The sequence below is a fragment of the Oncorhynchus kisutch genome, linkage group LG19 (assembly GCF_002021735.2).
Source record: "Oncorhynchus kisutch isolate 150728-3 linkage group LG19, Okis_V2, whole genome shotgun sequence".
Taxonomy (NCBI): Eukaryota; Metazoa; Chordata; class Actinopteri; order Salmoniformes; family Salmonidae; genus Oncorhynchus; species Oncorhynchus kisutch.
This window is the reverse complement of record NC_034192.2, coordinates 40,934,412-40,948,564: the sequence shown is the minus strand read 5'-3', so window position 1 is coordinate 40,948,564 and position 14,153 is coordinate 40,934,412. Positions and strand designations below refer to the sequence as shown.

Sequence of the window (14,153 nt, the reverse complement as noted above, 5' to 3'; positions counted from 1 at the left end):
AATGGTTGTAAAGATAGGGAGAGGTCTGTCTGTAGTAAAGAGATGCTCTGTTGTTTTGACACCACACTCCAGAAAGAAAGTTCTGCAGGCTCTAGTATTATCTTATCTTGATTATTGTCCAGTCATATGGTTAGGTGCTGCAGTGAAAGACCTAGTTGAGCTTGCCCAGAACAGAAAGGCACGTCTTGCTCTTCATTGTAATCTTCATAGTGCTTCATAGTGCTAATATTAATACTATGCATGCCAGTCTCTCTTGGCTAAGAGTTGAGGAAAGACTGACTGGATCACTTGTTTTTATAAGAAACATCATTGTGACTCACCACCTGGATTTGGTCTTATGTAGCAAAATTTGAAACAGTGTTTTTTGAATTTGATAAAAGTAGAGACTCGGAGCTACAAAACAGTCTATCATACACTGTATTTGTGAGGAACAGTAAGAAAGTAATTATGCTTTGAAAGTTGATAAACTTGTAAACTCACTTCTGAGAAAATGGATCTTCTTTGTCTACACCCATTCAGCATCGTTCACACCCTCTTTTAAGCTTTAGCCCCACCATCTCGTTTCGCTCTCTGATCATTTAGAGCGCACACTTGACGCTCTGACCGATGATTTGTTTACCTCGGGATAAAATGAAACAGCCTAACCAGCTCTGCTGTCAACAAATTCTTTATGCTTTTTTACCAATGTTTATTGACACCGGCCATATTCAATGGGTGTTGTACACTTTAGCTTAACTTCTTGATGCTACCAATGTCACACCCTGACCATAGTTTGCTTTGTATGTTTCTGTTTTGTTTGGTCAGGGTGTGATCTGAGTGGGCATTCTATGTTGGATGTCTAGTTGGTCTGTTTCTGTGTTTGGCCTGATATGGTTCTCAATCAGAGGCAGGTGTTAGTCATTGTCTCTGATTGGGAGCCATATTTAGGTAGCCTGTTTTGTCATTGTGGGTTGTGGGTGATTGTCTATGTTAGTTGCTTGTGTCAGCACAGTTCTCATTATAGCGTCACGGTCGTTATTCGTTTATTGTTTTGTATAGTTTGTATTCAGTGTTCAGTGCTTTCTTTAATAAAAAAATCATCATGAACACATACCACGCTGCATTTTGGTCCGTTCCTTACGACGATCGTGACAACCAGTCCCTGTAGCGGGATAATTTCCGTCTGCAACCGCTGAATAGCATAGCGCAACAGTCAAATAATATTACTAGAAAATATTCATATTCATGAAATCACAAGTGCAATATTTTGAAACACAGTTTAGCCTTTTGTTAATCACCCTGTCTTCTCAGATTCTGAAATTATGCTTTACAGCGAAAGCGATCCAAACGTTTGTGTAAGTTTATCGATAGCCTAGCATAGCATTATGTACACTTAGCATCAGGAAGCTTGGTCACGAAAATCTGAAAAGCAATCAAATTAACCGTTTACCTTTGATTACCTTCGGAAGATTTCACTCACGAGACTCCCAGTTACACAGCAAATGTTCCTTTTGTTCCATAAAGATTATTTTTATACCCAAAATACCGACGTTGGTTTGTTGCATTATGTTCAGAAATCCACAGGAAAGAGCGGTCACGACAACGCAGACGGATATTACAAATAGTCTTCATTCTTCATAATCTTCATAATGTCCACAGAAACATGTCAAACGTTTTTTTATAATCATTCCTCAGGTAGTTTTTAAAATATATATTCGATAATATATCAACCGAGTGTGTAACTTTTTCCATAACAGCGGGAGGAACAATGGCTGGTTTACTCAATTGTGCACTAACTCACTCTAAGAGTCCCCACCTCTCCACTTACGCAATGTGATCCTTCAAGCTCATTTTTCAAAATAAAAGCCTGAAACTATGTCTAAAGACTGTTGACACCTTAGGGAAGCCACAGAAAATGGAATCTGGTTGATATCCCTTTAAATGAAGGACAGGCACGCATAGGAACACAGAGATTTCAAAATAAGAGGCACTTCCTGATTGGATTATCCTCAGGCTTTCGCCTGCAATATCAGTTCTGTTATACTCACAGACAATATTTTGACAGTTTTGGAAACGTTAGAGTGTTTTCTATCCTAATCTGTCAATTATATGCATATTCTAGCATCTGGTCATGAGAAATAGGCCGTTTACTTTGGGAACGTTATTTTTCCAAACATAAAAATAGTGCCCCCTAGCTTCATGTAGCTAGCTAGCTAGGGAAACAATAAACCTAGCTAGGTAAAGTGTAAGATCACACACGTCATGTAACGTTAGCTAACGAGCTAGCTAGTTAAACAACAATGAACATAGTGCCAAATCATGTTATTACTACTCTGCATGAATCTGCTGGGAGTTAACCAACCAGGTTCAATGTTAGAGCCTAATGTTAGCTAGCTAACTAGCAAAGCAAATGGTTCTGGGATACGAATAATAACGTCATACACGTAACATAGCTAGGGAGCCAGCCAGCTAACCTTAGTTAGCTAACAGTACACTTCAGCTTGAAATTAAACCAATTTCTGTCAAACGTTCAACATCTGAAAATTTAGCTAGCTAGACTATCTTACCCATATACATCCTCATGCATGATAGACCTATCTCTCTGTCACGGATGCCATACCACAGTTGACATTAGTTTGAAGATGTAATCTCTTTTGCTGTCATACTCTAATTCCACTGATTTTATTTGTATTTAGAGATAGCATACAGGTTTGTTATTAAGGCACACGAAAGTTCACATGTTCCAGAAGGCATTTCTGCCCCAAAAAATGCATTTTGCTGAAAAATAAATAAATACATAACCTTCCAATGGCTCTCCTGTGAAATTGTGACTTGCGACATACGCCTAGTTAAACGGGTCACCATTAATGTGTTGAAAATTCCAAATTGTTTGCATAGTCAGTTTACACAAAGCACTGACAACCACTTGCACCACCAAAAATACCACCATGGGTCTTTTCACAGTCCCCAGTTCCAGAACAAATTCAAGGAAATGTACAGTATTATACAGTCTTTTGTCTGTAATGTTTTTTTTGTTATGTGTCGGATGCTAGTAAGACTAGCTGTCGCCATTGGCGTCGGCTGACGGGATCCTAATAAATCAAATCTCTCTCTCTCTCTCTCTCAACCACATATAGAAGCCTGAAAAACAGTAATAACTGGGGGAAATACAACAGACCATGGCTGAGAGGATGATTGCTTCTCAAAGTGGTAAGTACCAAGCATTTACACTCTGATAATCTGTTTTTGTCTCAACTGTTTGACTTTGATTACAGTTGTGATCAGAGCCATGTACTGTATATACGGCACCAGTCAAACGTTTGGACACCTAATCATTCAAGGGTTTTCCTTTATTTTTGCAATTTTCTACATTGTAGAATAATAGTGAAGACATCAAAACTATGAAATAACACATAGAATAATGTAGTAAGCAAAAAAGTGTTAAACAAATCAAAATATATTTTACATTTGAGATACTTCAAAGTAGCCACGCTTTGCCTTGATGACAGCTTTACACACTCTTGGCATTATCTCAACCAGCTTCATGAGGTAGTCACCTGGAATGCATTTCAATTAACATGTGTGCCATGTTAAAAGTTCATTTGTAGATTTGTTTTCCTTCTTAATGAGCTTCAGCCAATCAGTTGTGTTGTGACAAGGTAGGGGTGGTATACAGAAGATAGCCTTGTTTGGTAAAAAACCAAGTCCATCTTATGGCAAGAACAACTCAAATAAGCAAAGAGTACGACAGTGCATCATTACTTTAAGACATGGTCAGTCAATGTGGAACATTTCAAGAACTTTGAAAGTTTCTTCAAGTGCAGTTGCAAAAACCATCAAGCGCTATGATGAAACTGGCTCTCATAAGGACCGCCACAGGAAAGGAAGACCCAGAGTTCCATCTGCTGCAGAGGATAAGTTCATTAGAGTGAACTGCACCTCAGATTTAAGCCCAAATAAATGCTTCACAGAGTTCAAGTAACAGACACTTCTCAACATCAACTGTTCAGATGACACTGTGTGAATCAGGCCTTCATGGTCGAATTGCTTCAAGGAAACCAGTACTAAGGGACACCAATAATAAGAAGAGACTTGCTTGGGTCAAGAAACACGAACAATGGACAATAGACTTGTGGAAATCTGTACTTTCGTCTGAATTTGACATTTTTTGTTCAAACCGCTGTGTCTTTGTAAGATGCAGAGCAGGTGAATGGATGATCTCTGCATGTGTGTTTCCCACTGTGACGCATGGAAGAGGGGTGTGATGGTGTGGGGGTGCTCTGCGGGTGACACTGTATGTGATTTATTTAGAATTCAAAGCATACTTAAGCAGCAGGGCTACCACAGCATTCTGGAGCGATACTCCACCCCGCCTGGTTTCCACTTAGTGGGATTATAATTTGTTTTTCAACAGGGCAATGAGCCAAAACACACCTCCAGGCTGTGTAAGGGCTATTTGACTAAGAAGGAGAATGATGGAGTGCTGCATCAGATGACCTGGCCTCCACAATCACCTGACCTCAGCCCAATTGTGATGGTTTGGGATCAGTTGGACTGCAGAGTGAAGGAAAAGCAGCCAGCAAGTGCTCAATATACGTGTTGGAAAAGCATTCTTCATGAAGCTGGTTGAGAGAATGCCAAGAGTGTTAAATGCTGTCATCAAGGCAAAGGGTGGCTATTTTGAAGAATCTAAAATCTAAAATATATTTTGTTTTGATTAACACTTTTTTGGCTACTAGAAAATAGTACAAAGTAGTACAAATAAAGAAAAACCCTTGAATGAGTGGGTGTGTACAAACTTTTGTTGTCATTGGTTAATCATGGTCTACGGAAGCCATTTTGAGTTTGGAGAAGGGAAAGGTGTTAAGTGGTTGTATTGAAACATACAAGCCATTAGCAGGTAATTGATGGCCCTCTGGGTGTTTTTCCTCAACTGTGGTCCTATTGTGAGGGGAACAATTATAGAGGTGAATGCTTGATTGAATATACGGCTAATGCACCTGAATTGGAAAGAGCAGGGAGTCATGCATTAAATTGAGGGTGAGCTGTAGAGAAAACAAGAGGAATTTACGGGCTGCATTAGATCTACATTATAACGGTATAACATATTACAAGATGGGGCAGTGACATATCACCTAATACTCTTTATTGGTTATATACTGTACTGTGTGTTCCACATATTCCCATGATACAACCCACAGGGATGATCAGGGATTCCTATTTCTCTGATACATCTCATTTGACTGCTGAAACATATTGTGGTTGGGGAACAGTCATTTGACCCCATTAAAGGCTCTAACTGGTCACAAGAAGGGATTAAAATAACAAACATAGGTGGTTCTGAGGCTAATGGGCAATCTAATGTTAGTCGCCTAACTGCTACTTGTGATATTTTAATACCATTCAAAACAGACTGAAGGAATTTTCAAACGGAACTGAGTCTCCCTGAATATGAAAGATATATTTGTGTTTGTTCCCAAAAGTGACATATTTTTGCCTTTGTTTGTTTTGCATTTTACTTTCCAGTATTTATCAAACACTTTGCTTAGGGGACTGACCCTCCAGACCAAAGTGGGAAAATAATTGGTTTACATACAATGTGATTCACGTCCCCCACCATGCATTGGGCCATTTTATTGGTATTAATAATATAATGATGTCAGTGATTGGGTGCAGAGTGAAAGCGGAGTCAGGCGCAGGACACAGGTATGGAGTAATCCAACTGAGTTTACTCAAAGAATAAAGCAAAATTGCAAAAATGGAACATACAACAAAACTCTAACACGAACACAACCACTAACGACATAAACAATCACGGACAGAACAGAAATGTATGTCAGATGGTTAAATAGGGAATGTAATGAGGGAATGTAAAACAGGTGTGTATGTAATCAGACAAAGCAAAACGAAACAGAAAAATGGATCGGTAGTGACTAGAAAGCCGGTGACGTCGACCGCCGAACACCACCCGCACAAGGAGAAGGGCCGACTTCGGAAGAAGTCGTGACAAATGACAAACATCATCACATTTCAAGTGTGAATTATGAATATTCCAATTTAAAAGGCTATTGAAGGTCAATATGCAACAGTGTGTGCAGTTAAATTTGAATAGTCCTATGTCAAGTATAAGTTACTATTTAACAACATGGTAGTGCTCCTCCCACTTTTTCCCCTGCCCTGCTACAAAGTTTCTCCCTGCAGGCTGTCAGTGAGTCTGAGGTGCTAAATGAGCTCCTTAAACTTGATCCCCCAAAAACATCTGGGTCAGATGGTTTAGACCCCTTCTTCTTTAAGGTTGCAGCCCTTATCTTCGCCAAGCCTATCTCTGATCTTTTTAACCTGTCTCTGCTCCCATGGCTTGGAAGGCCATCAATGTGCGTCCTTTATTTAAAGGGGGAGCTCAAGCTGATCCTAGGCCAATTCCTTTTTTGCCCTGTTTATCAAAAGTGTTGGAAACACTTGTCAATAATCAACTGACTGGCTTTCTTGATGTCTATGGTATTCTCTCTGGTATGCAATCTGGTTTTCCGCTCACGTTATGGATGTGCCACTGCAACCGTACAATGTTCTCAATGATGTCACCATTGCCCTTGATTCTAAGCAATGTTATGCTGCTATTTCTATTGACTTTGCCAAAGATTTTCATACGATAGACCATTCCATTCCGGCTAAGGAGTATTGGTGTCTCTGAGGGGTCTTTGGCCTGGTTTTCTAACTACCTCTCTCAAAGAGTGCAGTGTTGAAAGTCAGAACATCTGCTGTCTCAGCCACTGCCTGTCACCAAGGTTGTACCCCAAGGCTCGATCCTAGGCCCCATGCTCTTCTCAATTTACATCAACAACATAGCTCAGGCAGTAGGAAGCGCTCTCACCTTGAAAATAAAGTGGTTTGGTAAGAAGAATGCCCTTCGCCCCACCGGTATGATTACTACCTCTGAGGGTTTAGAGCTTGAGGTAATCACCTCATACAAGTACTTGGACGTATGGCTAGACACTACACTGTCCATCTCTCAGCACATATCAAAGCTGCAATTTAAGGTTAAATCTACACTTGCTTTCCTTGCTTTCCTCTATCGTCATTGCAACTCTTTCACCCCAGCTGTCAAACTAACCCTGATTCAGATGACTGTCCCACCCATGACAGATTATGGAGAATTCATTTATAGAGCATCAGGAAAAGGTGTTCTTGAGCGGCGAGATATTCTTTACCATTCGGCCATCAGATTTGCCACCAATGCTCCTATAGGACACATATACTCCTCTGTAAACTGGCCATCTCTGTATACCTTTCGCAAGACCCACTGGTTGATGCTTATTTATAAAACCCTCTTAGTCCTCACTCCACCCTATCTGAGATGTCCACCTCAGCCCTCATCCTCCACATTCAACACCCGTTCTACCAGTCACATTCCGTTTAAAGGTCCCCAAAACAGACACGCATTGCTGGGTCGCTCCTCTTTTCAGTTCGCTGCAGCTAGCAACTGGAACGAGCTGCCAAAAACACTCAAAGTGCACAGTTTGATCTCCATCTCTTCATTCAAAGACTCAATCATGGACACTCTTACCGACAGTTGTGGCTGCTTCACGTGATGTATCGTTGTCTCTACCTTCTTGCCCTTTGTGCTGTTGTCTGTGCCCAATGTCTGTACCATGTGTTGTGCTGCTACCATGTTGTCCTGCTGCCACATTGTGTTGCTACCATGCTGTGTTGTCATGTGTTGCTGCCATGCTATGTTGTTGTTTTTGGTCTCGCTTTATGTAGTGTTGTGGTGTCTCTCTTGTTGTTATGTGTGTTTTGTTCCAAATCTTTATTTTTAATCCCAGCCCCTGTCCCCACAGGAGGCCTTTTTGCCTTTTGGAAGGCCGTCATTGTAAATAAGAATGTGTTCCTAACTGACTTGCCTAGTTAAATTAAGGTTAAATACATAAATAAAAAGTAGTTCTATAGTAATAACTTCATCAACTGTATACTTTCAACATAAAGTGATTTTTGGGATGTTTCACAGGATATTTCATGACCTTTGGCTGAGATGATTTCTGGTGGGAATTGCGTGTGTTTATAATATTATCTTGTTTTTGACCAGGCATGCAAGCCCCGATCGCTGATACTCCATTAATCAATGCCCCTTCTGTCATTTCTGCACACAGCATCAACTCTCATCCAAGGCGTGTTCCACCGCTGCATGTTTCTTCATACGATCATGTTTGGGGGAGGAGGATACCCAACGCTGTTAATCCATAACACTCAAGAGTTTTTAATTAACAAGTCAGAACTCTGAACAGACTTTTATCCCAGCCCCTCAACATGAATGATAGAGATGATAGGCCTTGATTGAAAGACAAGCGAAGGTGATGTTGTGTGAAGGGAAAGAGACTCCAGACAGATAGTGTCATCCCACAGTATTACTCTTAAATGTTCATCTCTCCATTCTCACGGGAAGACTCAGGAGAGCGTGGCGTACACTTTTTGATCTCAATTAAAACGCTGTGTCCCTCCACAGATTTTATTGATGCAAACGTTGTGTCTATTTAAGCTACAAGCAAAACATCCAGTTGCAGTTTAATATTAAACGATGCATTAAACTAAACTGCCTCACCAACTCCCCAGATTTCCTTAATCAATATAAATGTCATTAATGGCTCCCTATCCTCTAGGGCTCTGGTCACAAGGAGTGCACTATATAGGGAATAGGGTGCCATTTGGGACACAGATTGGTGTCTGATGGGCACTCTGTTCAACCTACAGACACTGCGCTGTAGTTTCAGGGGATTGAATCATTGAGAATTGTCCTCAACAATTCTAGAGGACCCATCAGTATGCACCATTGGCTCAAAAACAAAGAAACATCATTACATATGAGAATCAATACCTGTATTCATTTGCAGAACCATTGACTGAATTACAACCTGCATGTTGGCAACTGCCAACTGTTAATTAAGTGCATTATTGATTGTTTTTGAATAACAATCATTTCTCGCTCAATACTGCACTCCTGAATGTATTTCAACTGTGCAGTTGAGTTGTACATCAACAACATATGACTAGTTTACAGCAAGGGATAGCGTGCTCAACCTCTTGGCAATGCGATTTGCATTTACCTAGATTTTTTTTTAATACCACTAGGGAAGGTAACATTATCTTTGATGTGGAGCAGTATACTGTAATTAGTAGTAGTAGCAGTAGTAGCAGTAGCAGTAGTAGTAGTAGTAGTAGCAGTAGTAGTAGTAGTGGTCGTAGTGGTAGCAGCAGCAGTGGTGATAATAGCAGCAGCAGTGGTGATAGTAGCAGCAGTGGTGATAGTAGCAGCAGCAGTGGTGATAGTAGCAGCAGCAGTGGTGATAGTAGCAGCAGCAGTGGTGATCGTAGCAGCGGTGATAGTAGCAGCGGTGATAGTAGCAGAAGCAGTGGTGATAGTAGCAGCAGCAGCGGTGATAGTAGCAGCAGCAGTGGTGATAGTAGCAGCAGCAGCGGTGATTGTAGCAGCAACAGTGGTGATAATAGCAGCAGCAGTGGTGATAATAGCAGCAGCAGTGGTGATAGTAGCAGCAGTGGTGATAGTAGCAGCAGCAGTGGTGATAGTAGCAGCAGCAGTGGTGATAATAGCAGCAGCAGTGGTGATAGTAGCAGCAGCAGTGGTGATAGTAGCAGCAGCAGCGGTGATAGTAGCAGCAGCAGCAGTGATAGTAGCAGCAGCAGTGGTGATAATAGCAGCAGCAGTGGTGATAGTAGCAGCAGCAGTGGTGATAGTAGCAGCAGCAGCGGTGATAGTAGCAGCAGCAGTGGTGATAGTAGCAGCAGCAGTGGTGATAGTAGCAGCAGCAGCGGTGATAGTAGCATCAACAGTGGTGATAATAGCAGCAGCAGTGGTGATAATAGCAGCAGCAGTGGTGATAGTAGCAGCAGCAGCGGTAATAATAGCAGCAGTGATGGTAGCAGCAGCCGTGGTGATAATAGCAGCAGCAGTGGTGATAGCAGCAGCAGCGGGGATAGTAGCAGCAGCAGCAGTGGTGATAGCAGCAGCAGTGGTGATAGCAGCAGCAGCGGGGATAGTAGCAGCAGCAGCGGTGATAGTAGCAGCAGCAGCAGTGATAGTAGCAGCAGCAGCAGTGATAGTTGCAGCAGCAGCATTTGATAGTAGCAGCAGCAGTGGTGATAGCAGCAGTGGTGATAGTAGCAGCAGCAGCAGTGATAGTAGCAGCAGCAGCAGTGATAGTAGCAGCAGCAGTGATAGTAGCAGCAGCAGCAGTGATAGTAGCAGCAGCAGTGATAGTAGCAGCAGCAGCAGTGATAGTAGCAGCAGCAGTGATAGTAGCAGCAGCAGCAGTGATAGTAGCAGCAGCAGTGGTGATAGCAGCAGTGGTGATAGTAGCAGCAGCAGCGGTGATAGTAGCAGCAGCAGCGTTGATAGTAGCAGCAGCAGCGGTGAGAGTAGCAGCAGCAGCGGTGAGAGTAGCAGCAGCAGCGGTGAGAGTAGCAGCAGCAGCGGTGATAGTAGCAGCAGCAGTGGTGATAGTAGCAGCAGCAGCATTTGATAGTAGCAGCAGCAGTGGTGATAGTAGCAGCAGCAGCAGTGATAGTAGCAGCAGCAGCAGTGATAGTAGCAGCAGCAGTGATAGCAGCAGCAGCAGTGGTGATAGTAGCAGCAGCAGCATTTGATAGTAGCAGCAGCAGTGGTGATAGCAGCAGTGGTGATAGTAGCAGCAGCAGCAGTGATAGTAGCAGCAGCAGCAGTGATATTAGCAGCAGCAGTGATAGTAGCAGCAGCAGCAGTGATAGTAGCAGCAGCAGTGGTGATAGCAGCAGTGGTGATAGTAGCAGCAGCAGCAGTGATAGTAGCAGCAGCAGCAGTGATAGTAGCAGCAGCAGTGATAGTAGCAGCAGCAGTGGTGATAGTAGCAGCAGCAGCATTTGATAGTAGCAGCAGCAGCAGTGATAGTAGCAGCAGCAGCAGTGATAGTAGCAGCAGCAGCAGTGATAGTAGCAGCAGCAGTGATAGTAGCAGCAGCAGCAGTGATAGTAGCAGCAGCAGTGGTGATAGCAGCAGTGGTGATAGTAGCAGCAGCAGTGGTGATAGTAGCAGCAGCAGCGGTGATAGTAGCAGCAGCAGCGTTGATAGTAGCAGCAGCAGCGGTGAGAGTAGCAGCAGCAGCGGTGAGAGTAGCAGCAGCAGCGGTGAGAGTAGCAGCAGCAGCGGTGATAGTAGCAGCAGCAGTGGTGATAGTAGCAACAGCAGTGGTGATAGTAGCAGTAGTAGTAGTAGTAGTGGTAATATGCTTAGTAGTAGTGGTAGTAGTAGTAATACTGGCCGTAGTAGGAGTAATGTGCCTAGTGGTGGTGGTGGTGGTAGTAGTAGTAGTAGAAGTAGTCATTGTAGTAGTATTATCAGTAGCAGTAGTAGTAGCAGTAGTAATAGAAGTGGTGTTCTGACGCCGTGTCCCTCCACAGATTTTATTGATGCAAACTTTATCTCATTATCTTATTGATGCAACCTCTCTCATCATCACCCAGTGCCTGGGCTTACCTCCGCTGTACCCGCACCCCACCATACCCCTGTCTGCGCATTATGCCCTGAATATATTCTACCATGCCCAGAAACCTGCTCCTCTTATTCTCTGTCCCCAACGCTCTAGGCGACCAGTTTTGATAGCCTTTAGCCGCACCCTCATACTACTCCTTCTCTGTTCCGCGGGTGATGTGGAGGTAAACCCAGGCCCTGCATGTCCCCAGGCACCCTCATTTGTTGACTTCTGTGTTCGAAAAAGCCTTGGTTTCATGCATGTCAACATCAGAAGCCTCCTCCCTAAGTTTGTCTTACTCACTGCTTTAGCACACTCTGCTAACCCTGATGTCCTTGCTGTGTCTGAATCCTGGCTCAGGAAGGCCACCAAAAATTCAGAGATTTCCATACCCAACTATAACATCTTCCGTCAAGATAGAACTGCCAAAGGGGGAGGAGTTGCAGTTTACTGCAGAGATGGCCTGCAAAGTAATGTCATACTTTCCAGGTCCATACCCAAACAGTTCGAACTACTAATTTTGAAAATTACACTCTCCAGAAATAAGTCTCTCACGGTTGCCGCCTGCTACCGACCCCCCTCAGCTCCCAGCTGTGCCCTGGACACCATTTGTGAATTGATCGCCCCCCATCTAGCTTCAGAGTTTGTTCTGTTAGGTGACCTAAACTGGGATATGCTTAACACCCCGCCAGTCCTACAATCTAAGCTAGATGCCCTCAATCTCACACAAATCATCAAGGAACCCACCAGGTACAACCCTAACTCTGTAAACAAGGGCACCCTCATAGACGTCATCCTGACCAACTGGCCCTCCAAATACACCTCCGCTGTCTTCAACCAGGATCTCAGCGATCACTGCCTCATTGCCTGTATCCGCTACGGAGCCGCAGTCAAACGACCACCCCTCATCACTGTCAAACGCTCCCTAAAACACTTCTGTGAGCAGGCCTTTCTAATCGACCTGGCCCGGGTATCCTGGAAGGACATTGACCTCATCCCGTCAGTTGAGGATGCCTGGTCATTCTTTAAAAGTAACTTCCTCACCATTTTAGATAAGCATGCTCCGTTCAAAAAATGCAGAACTAAGAACAGATACAGCCCTTGGTTCACCCCAGACCTGACTGCCCTCGACCAGCACAAAAACATCCTGTGGCGGACTGCAATAGCATCGAATAGTCCCCGTGATATGCAACTGTTCAGGGAAGTCCGGAACCAATACACGCAGTCAGTCAGGAAAGCTAAGGCCAGCTTCTTCAGGCAGAAGTTTGCATCCTGTAGCTCCAACTCCAAAAAGTTCTGGGACACTGTGAAGTCCATGGAGAACAAGAGCACCTCCTCCCAGCTGCCCACTGCACTGAGGCTAGGTAACACGGTCACCACTGATAAATCCATGATTATCGAAAACTTCAATAAGCATTTCTCAACGGCTGGCCATGCCTTCCGCCTGGCTACTTCAACCTCGGCCAACAGCTCCGCCCCCCCCGCAGCTCCTCGCCCAAGCCTCTCCAGGTTCTCCTTTACCCAAATCCAGATAGCAGATGTTCTGAAAGAGCTGCAAAACCTGGACCCGTACAAATCAGCTGGGCTTGACAATCTGGACCCTCTATTTCTGAAACTATCTGCCACCATTGTCGCAACCCCTATTACCAGCCTGTTCAACCTCTCTTTCATCTCGTCTGAGATCCCCAAGGATTGGAAAGCTGCCGCAGTCATCCCCCTCTTCAAAGGGGGAGACACCCTGGACCCAAACTGTTACAGACCTATATCCATCCTGCCCTGCCTATCTAAGGTCTTCGAAAGCCAAGTCAACAAACAGGTCACTGACCATCTCGAATCCCACCGTACCTTCTCCGCTGTGCAATCTGGTTTCCGAGCCGGTCATGGGTGCACCTCAGCCACACTCAAGGTACTAAACGACATCATAACCGCCATCGATAAAAGACAGTACTGTGCAGCCGTCTTCATCGACCTCGCCAAGGCTTTCGACTCTGTCAATCACCATATTCTTATCGGCAGACTCAGTAGCCTCGGTTTTTCGGATGACTGCCTTGCCTGGTTCACCAATTACTTTGCAGACAGAGTTCAGTGTGTCAAATCGGAGGGCATGCTGTCCGGTCCTCTGGCAGTCTCTATGGGGGTGCCACAGGGTTCAATTCTCGGGCCGACTCTTTTCTCTGTGTATATCAATGATGTTGCTCTTGCTGCGGGCGATTCCCTGATCCACCTCTACGCAGACGACACCATTCTATATACTTTCGGCCCGTCTTTGGACACTGTGCTATCTAACCTCCAAACAAGCTTCAATGCCATACAACACTCCTTCCGTGGCCTCCAACTGCTCTTAAACGCTAGTAAAACCAAATGCATGCTTTTCAACCGGTCGCTGCCTGCACCTGCATGCCCGACTAGCATCACCACCCTGGATGGTTCCGACCTAGAATATGTGGACGTCTATAAGTACCTAGGTGTCTGGCTAGACTGCAAACTCTCCTTCCAGACTCATATCAAACATCTCCAATCGAAAATCAAATCAAGAGTCGGCTTTCTATTCCGCAACAAAGCCTCCTTCACTCAAGCCGCCAAGCTTACCCTAGTAAAACTGACTATCCTACCGATCCTCGACTTCGGCGATGTCATCTACAAAATGGCTTCCAACAC

General features: G+C 44.0%; 1 protein-coding gene across 2 annotated transcripts in view; it reads left to right on the top strand.

The window, feature by feature from the left end:
* LOC109864448 (leucine-rich repeat and immunoglobulin-like domain-containing nogo receptor-interacting protein 2) overlaps nucleotides 1–14,153 on the top strand; it is a 317,575-nt gene that overhangs the window by 189,680 nt on the left and 113,742 nt on the right. For both annotated transcript variants that reach the window (XM_020452240.2, XM_031798668.1), the window contains one exon: nucleotides 3,117–3,189. The gene's annotated coding sequence lies outside the window, so the exon portion shown is untranslated. The remainder of the gene's footprint in view (nucleotides 1–3,116; nucleotides 3,190–14,153) is intronic.